Here is a 10,260-nt window from a genome sequence, read left to right as displayed (position 1 = left end):
ATTATTATTATTATTATTATCATTATTAAGACAGTGAGCTGGCAGAATGCTTAGAACACCGGAGAAAATGCTTGGCGGCATTTCGTCCGTTTTTATGCTCTGAGTTCAAATTCCGCAAAGGTTGACTTTACCATTCGTCTTTTCGATAAAATAAAAGCCTAGTTGAGCACTGGGGTCGATGTAATCGACTACCTCCTCCTCCGAAATTGCTGGTCTTGTGCCAAAACTTAAAACCAGTAGTAGTAGTAGTAGTAGTAGTAGTAGTAGTAGGTAGAAGTTACAAAGTAACTCGAGGGCCGAGGATTTTGTTCATGGCACATAGCAGACTTCAAATTTGAGTCTGTTTTTTTTATAAATTAAATTATAATTAATTTTAGCTGGATTGTTTGAGAAAAATTGATATTGGAGGGTCTCCTGAAAAGTGAATATTTTTCCAAAAATAATGTTTTTCGTTGTTTATTTTGGGAAAAGGAATATTTTAGAAAAAAAAATTTTCTTTTCAAAAGTAATTTTTTTCTACGAAATAATACATGCTTTTGTATCTGCACACAAATGCATATGTATGTTTGTATTTGAAAAAAATGTATGAATACTTCGAAAATATCTTTGTTACCCTCTATGAAGGCCAACATATCTCGGGCAAATATTTCAGTCACTTCAGCAAGATCTGTAACAAGTTGTAAATACAGGAATAAGAAATCAACACATATATTACATTAGTATGCAGTAAGATTACCAATAAATGACTAAAAATGTATGGAAATTGTGAGTGTCCACATAGATTGATATAAAATAGCAGTTATAAAATTTCTACAAAGGACAACTTCTAGATTCTCCCTCTAAAAACAAACACAAGAAAAAGAAATAAAACAAACGCAAGTCAACAAAAGATGATCCAATAATTTAGTTGACCAAAGTCTAGAACAATGCAGTAACAAATTCAATACAATAAATATGCGACACAACAGCCAATCAAAACAAACCACACATAATAATAATAAAGAATATTACATGAACCAAATTAATAGATGAACATGTTATCAAAAAACTCATCAAACAGAACATAACATGCATTACATCCAATCACGAAATAGCAGTGCAATAAAAACTCCATAATTAAAAATCTTCTCGTCAACAACATACCACAAGCTTGTAAACTACAAAATAAACTAGATGACTAATGTAATTTACAAATTTAGATACCAAACACGAAAGTTGTAAACTTCGTGACAGTGTCTCTTACTTTGGGCATACTTGTACCACACTTTATCTCTGTCTGACTATGCATCGACGACAATAGATATTGTGATACAATACATTACAGAACACATAATATAACTAGATTAAAAGAAACATTATAATTCTCTAAATAATTAGAAGATTGGTCGCAGAAGCTATATTAATGGTGGCATATAATAGAAAACTTAATACACTTATACTACACTTTCATCAGAAACTATACAATATTCCATGACCAAACTATTTTCTGATGCTAAAGGAACCTTGCCGCTAACTGTTAATGAATTTGAGTTTCACTAATCCTCATGTTTTTGATCAGATGCTCTATGACAGTATGCATCACCGATTTTCTCACCCTCACCTATATTGCATCATCTCTGGAATGCCTTAGTGTCGAGTTTATCTTGCACATTATTCCTGCATTATTCCTGCTATACATTAACGGCTTGCTTCAAGTTACTTCTAACCATAGCACACACACACACACACACACACACACACACACTCAAATAAAGATTAGACCAGCTTTCATTCCATTTCAGTCCTCCTACACACAATTATCATTCACACGCTACCTAAAGGCTTCACGTCAGACTTGCAATGTTTTCATGAAAAGAGGCGCAGAAAATACCACGCCATAATTATTTAGTCCTTTTCATCCTTTCATGTACCAAAACAAAATCACAGTGTGTATATGCGTATGTGCGTGTGTGTGTGTAATATATATATATATATATATATATATATATATATATATATATATATAATATATAAGAGAGAGAGAGAGAGAGAGAGAGAGACGGAGAGAAAGCTGTATGTATCTGTATATATATATATATATGTATATATATGTATTATATATTATATATATATAATATATATATATATATATATATATATATATATATATATATATGTATGTATGTATTATTATATAAATATTTATATATATTATATATATTATATATGTATATATATATATAAATATATGTATGTATATATATATATATATATACATACATACATATATATATGTGTGCATATATATATATATATATATATTATATATATATATATATATATAATATATATATAATTAAATAAGGGTAGAAATTGATATTAATCAATTAAAACCAGTGGCCTAGCATATTTTTTTTAAATCCGAGGATTAAAAATTTTTTACATACAAAATTAATAGGATTGACCACTATAAGTGGACAGCCTATATGCTAGATATAGACGTCAAATCGCCATTTTCCACACTCAGCAAAAAACAAAGTGTAAAAATAAGCAAGACAAATGAAAATATATGAAATAAAAAACGATTACCTATGTACTAATTAGTTTCACTTGTTAATATTTACGTATATGGACACGTAAACATCTGCAAGATCATCAGCATAGTCTGTCGTTTACAAAACGCAATTTCCAGAACTAGATACAGAACGCTCAACCGAAATCCAGCATGTATAAAGTTCTACAAATTATATTTATGTGTATCCTTTCAAATGCCTTCACTTCGGCGCGCCGAGATCGGAAATTACTCTGCAGTTAATAAACTACAGCAGTCAATTCACCGGTTAGAAAACATTTTTTATTTGAAAATTAATTATGGGTAGAAATTGATATTAATCAATTAAAACCTGTGGCCTAGCGTATTTTTTTTTTAAATTCGAAGATTAAAAATTTTTTTACATACAAAATTTAGAGAACTGACCACTAAAAGTATATATATATGTATGTGTGTATATATATATATATGGTGGCTGCCCCCTCGTTATCGAGTATGGCCATTGCGCGAAGCTTAATCAATGTTGTTATCGTGCAATGCCTGTGCAAGAAGATTTTTTTAAAGTGAAGAAAGGCTGTGCACTGAGTCAATCCCACTCACTAAGCAACAGCAGGCATAATCCGAAAAGAAGAACAAGTCAACATCATCGGTAACCACTGAGCCGCAGGTTTTATGTTGGAGTTATCCCAGTTACCTGAGTTACCTTCTCCTAGAAGGATGCCCTAACAAAGGCTAGGAGTCCTTCACACCCAATGGTTTTACCGCGCAGTCGGGTATTCAGTTCGATTATTTCTATGTCCCTGCGCATGATACAGCCTTAAGACATTTATTGGATGGCCGTTGACTCTCAAGAGTTCCTCCACCCTTTGACGGGTTTTGTTTTTCATCCCGCAGGGTGTCCAATAAATACCCTCCTCACCAAGCAAGCTTGGTGGGGTTTCCGGTTTAGTCGCCGACGACCCGACCATGCAGTATATATATATACATATATACATACATACATACATACATACATACATACATATATATATATATATATATATATATATATATATATATATATATATATATATATATATATATATACATACATGCATACATACATACATACATACATACATACATACATACATACATACATATATACATATATATATATATATATATATATATATATATATTATATATATATATATACATATATATATATATATATATATATATATATATATATAGGCGCAGGATTGGGTGTGTGGTAAGAAGCTTGCTTCCCAAGTACGTGCTTCTGGGTTCACTCCCATTGCGTTGCACCTTTAACAAGACTTTCTACTATAACTTCGGGCTGACCAAAGCTTTGAGTGGATTTGGTAGATGGAAACTGAAAGAAGCCTGTTGTGTATATATATATATATATATATATATATATATATATATATATATTATGTGTCTGATTGACAATATTCCTCATTTAAAGCAGTGTGTGTGTGTGTGTGTGTGTGTGTGTGTGTATGTTTGTGTGTGTATGTATGTACACGACAGGTCTCCACGCAGTTTCGATTCACCAAATTCACTCAGTTCACTTACAAGTGATCGGTCAGGGCTTGAATAGAAGACACTTGCCCAAGATGCTGCGCAATGAAACTGAACCCGAAACCACGTGGTTGCAAAACAAGCTTCTTAACCGTCGCACATGCACACACGCACACACGCACACACACACAAACACACACACACGCACACACACATACGTACGCACACACGCACATACAAACACACATGAGCGCGCGCACTCACACACACAGAAACACGCACACATACACACACAAACATACATGGGTGCATGCGCGCGCACATACACACACAGAAACACACACAAACATACATGGGGGCGCGCGCACACACACACATAAATATATGCACACCACGGGCTTCCACACAGTTTCCATCTGCCAAACTCAATCACAAGGCGTTGATTGGCCTGAGGCTATAGTAGAAGATACTTGTTCGAGGTAGCGTGTAGTGGGACTGAACCAAGATCATATGGTTCAGTCCCACTCAACCAAGTTTGAGTTCCTTGTAGTTTGTTTGAAATAGCAAAATTCCTAAATACATCTCCACAGATCTTAACATTTCACGGTGTCGTCTCCCAATATGAATTGATGTTGACGTATTTTGGGTACCCTTAGCAATTTTATGTTGTTATATACGTAATAGATTAGAAGTGTGTGTGTGTGTGTGTGTGTGGTGTGTGTGTGTGTGTGTGTGTATGTTTGTGTGTGTATGTATGTACACGACAGGTCTCCACGCAGTTTCGATTCACCAAATTCACTCAGTTCACTTACAAGTGATCGGTCAGGGCTTGAATAGAAGACACTTGCCCAAGATGCTGCGCAATGAAACTGAACCCGAAACCACGTGGTTGCAAAACAAGCTTCTTAACCGTCGCACATGCACACACGCACACACGCACACACACACAAACACACACACACGCACACACACATACGTACGCACACACGCACATACAAACACACATGAGCGCGCGCACTCACACACACAGAAACACGCACACATACACACACAAACATACATGGGTGCATGCGCGCGCACATACACACACAGAAACACACACAAACATACATGGGGGCGCGCGCACACACACACATAAATATATGCACACCACGGGCTTCCACACAGTTTCCATCTGCCAAACTCAATCACAAGGCGTTGATTGGCCTGAGGCTATAGTAGAAGATACTTGTTCGAGGTAGCGTGTAGTGGGACTGAACCCAAGATCATATGGTTCAGTCCCACTCAACCAAGTTTGAGTTCCTTGTAGTTTGTTTGAAATAGCAAAATTCCTAAATACATCTCCACAGATCTTAACATTTCACGGTGTCGTCTCCCAATATGAATTGATGTTGACGTATTTTGGGTACCCTTAGCAATTTTATGTTGTTATATACGTAATAGATTAGAAGTGTGTGTGTGTGTGTGTGTGTGTGTGTGTGTGTGTAAGAAGCTCTGGGGGTGCTGCTTCCTATAGAAGAAACAGCTGTAAGCCAATGAAGTTGATTGCGCAATTTCTCTCCCCGTTTCATTCCATTCATTCTTATATACGTGCGTGTGTATATATGTTTGCAGATAAATAGATCGATAGATAGAAAGATAGATAGATAGATAGATAGATAGATAGATAGATAGATAGATAGATAGATAGATAGATAGATAGATAGATAGATAGATAGATAGATAGATAGATACACATATATATGTATCTGTGTGTTTGTGAGTGTGTACATGGATAACCCAATTAAATACATATTTAGAAACACATACGCACTTATACAGCATATGCACAACGATATATACTTACACACATACGCATATATATATGTGTGTGTGTGTGTGTGTGTGTGTGTATACTTTCATATTTCTACACACTTTTATATACAATGTTTTACATTTAAATAGGTTTTGACAGGCAATTAGAAAAAATGAATATGCAAGATATAAAATGGCGGAAATTTGAAAAAAATGTCTGGATTATAGGATTATATTTGAACAGAACAAATTGTTTTGGTTGCTTTTCTTGTTGTTGTTGTTGTTGTTGTTGTTGGTGGTGGTGGTGGTGGTGGTGGTGGTGGGTGGTGGTGGTGATGGTGGTGGTGGTGCCGTTGCTGCTGCTGCAGCAGCACTAGTAGTAGTAGTAGTAGTAGTAGTAGTAGTAGTAGTAGTAGTGGTGGTGTGGTGGTGGTGGTGGTGGTGGTGGTGGTGGTGGTGGCGGCGGCGGCGGCGGCGGTGGCGGCGGCTGTGGCGGCGGCGGCGGTGGCGGCGGCTGTGGCGGCGGTGGCGGCGGCTGTGGCGGCGGCGGCGGTGGTAGTAGTAGTAGTAGTAGTAGTAGTAGTAGTTAGTAGTAGTAGTAGAGGCCTTGTGCCTAAAGAATTATTATTATTATTATTATTATTATTATTATTATTATTATTATTGAGTGAGAGAGAGAGTAGTGCATGCCATCAAAGTGACACTGGGGTAAGATATGCGAAGCCCGGTATACCCATCATGACTACCCGTCTGATAACGGTACACCAGGCACATGCATCACAACCATGTGCGCGACATGGTGATCTCATATAAAATAAACAGCGCATGACCTTGCAAGCGGGGCACGGTTAAAATTTTCTTCGGGTCGAGTAACCCATCCCGCTCAAAAGGTCCTTGAATAAGGGTTGTTTAGGGATGTTGAACGAAACACCCATGTTTCCAAAGGTAAATTATCCAAACCCCAAAGAATTCCTCTCAACACATGGCTATGATGCTCCCCCACTACTTCTGCGCGTAATCAAAGATGCACATATCGTCAGCCACTAAGGGACGTGCTCAACTGGATAGGGTTAAACAACTGACAAGCAAATCTGTGGTATTGAGCAGCCATCTTTTATACCAAGACAAAACAATGTACATGATAACACTTCCAATCAGTTAAGATCAGAGAACCAGTGTCTGGTATTGCATCAGTGTATTTATTATTATTATTATTATTATTATTATTATTATTATTATTATTATTATTATTATTATTATTATTATTATTATTATTATTAGCGACATTTCATCCGTCTTTACGTTCCGAGTTCAAATTCCGCCGAGATCGACTTTCCCTTTCATCTTTTCGGTGAAATCGACTAGTCCCTTCCCAAGAAATTTCAGGCTTTGTGCCTTTAGTAAAAAAGATTATTATTATTATCATTATTATTATTATTATTATTATTATTATTATTATTATTATTATTATTATTATCATTATCATTATTATTAGTATCATTATTATTATTATTATTATTATTATTATTATTATATTATTATTATTATTATTATTATTATTATTATTATTATTATTATTATTATTATTCTATGTTTGACTTTTGCTTTACATTTGCACAAGCTGGCTCCAAGTTTCACCCAGAGACCTCAAGAAACAACAAGCTGGAAGTTCATGTTGGTGTTATGCCTAGGGTGCTATATATTTGGTTTTGTACTTAGTGTTGTACTAGTGAATGTCTAAAAAACCATACGAAAATTATGTTTGTTTTAAAACTTGAGATTACAAAGAAAGCATTTTGCGTAGGATATGAGCAGTTCCCATTAGCACTATCTTTTGAATTTCTGCCATTTTGGGGTTTCCTGGTATCTGAGTTAGGTAGCAATCAGCCCCTTTTGCTATCATTCCCAGGGCACCTATGACAACAGGTATAGTTTTAGTCTTCAGGTTCCACATTTTGCTGATTTCTATTTCCAGATCTTTATATTTGCTGTTTCTGGTAGGTCATATCAATGAGGAGGCATGTTTTTTGTCTGAAGTCTTTTACTATGATGTCTGGCCTATTCGCGTCTATCTTTCTGTCAGTTTGAATGGTAGAGTTCCAGAGGAGTGAGATGTGGTCATTTTCAAGCACTGGAGATGGTTTGTGTTCCCACCAGTTTTTATCATGGGGCAAGTCCAGGCTTTTACAAATTACCCAGTGAATATATTGTGCAGCTCTCTCATCCCTGTTGAGATACTCTGTAGGCGCAAGAAGACTGCACTTGGAGACAACATGATCAATGGTTTCATTTTGTTGTTGACATACACGACATGTTGGGCTACTGCCGTTCTTTAATATGTTGACTTGGTAGTTCCTTGTAGGTAGGCATTGATCTTGAGCTGCTATGATAAACCCTTCTGTTTCAGATTTTAAGCCAAAGGCCATTAGCCATTGATGGGTCAGGGCTTTGTCAACATCCGCATTATTCACTCTCTTTGGGTATTTGCCATTGAGAGGTTTTTCTTGCCATTTATCATTCAGGATATCTAAGGCAGCAGTTTATTATTGTTGTTGTTGTTGTTATTACTATTATTATTGAGTGAGAGAGCAGTGCTTGCCATAAAAATGACACTGGGGTAAAATATACGAAGCCCAGTATACCCATCGTGACTACCCGTCTGATAAGGGCACACTAGACAGATGCATCCCAACCATATGTGCGCGACATGGTGATCTTATATCAAGATAAACAGCACATGATCTTGCAGGTGGGGTCCAGTTAGAATTTTCTTCTGGTTGAGTAGCCCATCCCGCTCAAAAGGTTCCTGAATAAGGGTTGTTTAAGGATGTTGAACGAAACACCCATGTTTCCAGAGGTGAATTATCCAAACCTCTAAGAATTCCTTTCAACACACTGCTATGATGCTCCCCCACTACTTCTGCTCGTGGCCAGAGATGCATATGTCGTCAGCCACTAAGGGACATGCTCAACTGATTAGGGTCAAACAACTGAAAAGCAAATCTGTGGTATTTAGCAGAATATTTGCTCTAGTCCATCTTTCATACCAAGACAAAACAATGTACATAACACTTCCAATCAGTTAAGATCACAAGCCATGAGAGCCACTGCCTGGTACTGCATTAGGACAAATATTACTATTAGTTATTATTATTATTATTATTATTATTATTATTATTATTATTATTATATTATTATTATTATTATTAGCTTGCGGAATCGTTAGCACGCCGGGCGAAATGCTTAACGATATTTCATTCGTCCTTGGGTTCTGAGTTCAAATTCTGAAGAGATCGACTTTGCCTTTCATCCTTTCGGGGTCGATAAATTAAGTAACAGTGAAACACTGGGCTTGATGTAATCAACTAGTACCCTTCCCACAAATTTGAAACCTTTTGCCTCCAGCAGAAAGAATTATTATTATTATTATTATTATTATTATTATTATTATTATTATTATTATTATTATTATTATTATTTCTAAAGACGGAAGGTGTGATTTGAAGATTTGGCTGCTATTTCTAACGGATCAAGCGACCGCGTAGAAGCCCGTTCATTGGCTCATTAGCTCACCTCGTGCGTTGCTCTGATTCACACTCAGGTCGACATTAATTGAACAAATCTATGATCAAACATATTCCAAGCATGACCATCACCTCTTTTTTAGGTTCATATAGTACTTGTATTATTCAAAAAGTCCTCTCTCTTCATGTACGACGATAATGTTATGACTATAGGGCGATTTGGTTGTTACTTCCAGCAGGTCGAACCGCCACGTATAGGCTTATTGGTGGTGATGTTGATGGCAAAAGCAAGTGACTGTAGGGATGCTAATAGAGGTAACTAAGGTAGTTGTGTTGTTGGTGACAATGATGATGATGATGATGACGGTTATTATTAACGTGATGTTGATGCTTCGTAGTCCCAGTCTAATCCTGATCGGCCAACCAATTTCACTTACGTCGATCGAAGGACTGGTTGCGATCCGCACGGACTTGACTTTTGTTTCATAGGTATGTGGCAAAACGAGGGATCACACATTTGATTTGAAATGTTAACTCATAGAAATGTTAATATCTCGCTCAAAATTAAAAGTTGCGTCCCTGGGTGGATTCGAACCACCAACCTTTCGGTTAACAGCCGAACGCGCTAACCGATTGCGCCACAGAGACAACTGACGTGCAGCGTGTCTAATTTATCTATATAAAATCAGTGATGTCTGTACAGTTGATTTTTTGTGTCATTTACATTTTTATAAAATGTGGTCTCAAAACTTATGTACTTATAGTTCCCAATTTGAATTTATCTCTATCGACAAAGGTTTATAGTTATTCTCTAATAACTTACGATGAACTCATGCAGGTTGCGTTGATAATATATTTGAAGTTAATGTATCTATGTAGATA

At 36.2% G+C, this 10,260-nt stretch overlaps 1 non-coding gene across 1 annotated transcript; it reads right to left on the bottom strand.

Moving 5' to 3' along the window:
- Positions 1 to 9,952: 9,952 nt before the first annotated feature.
- Positions 9,953 to 10,026, bottom strand: Trnan-guu. The gene has a single exon. It is a non-coding gene; the product is annotated as a tRNA-Asn (tRNA).
- Between the last annotated feature and the right edge of the window lie 234 nt (positions 10,027 to 10,260).

This window comes from Octopus sinensis, linkage group LG2 (genome assembly GCF_006345805.1).
Source record: "Octopus sinensis linkage group LG2, ASM634580v1, whole genome shotgun sequence".
Taxonomy (NCBI): Eukaryota; Metazoa; Mollusca; class Cephalopoda; order Octopoda; family Octopodidae; genus Octopus; species Octopus sinensis.
Note: the sequence above shows the minus strand (reverse complement) of the source record. Positions and strands in the feature narration are given on the sequence as shown.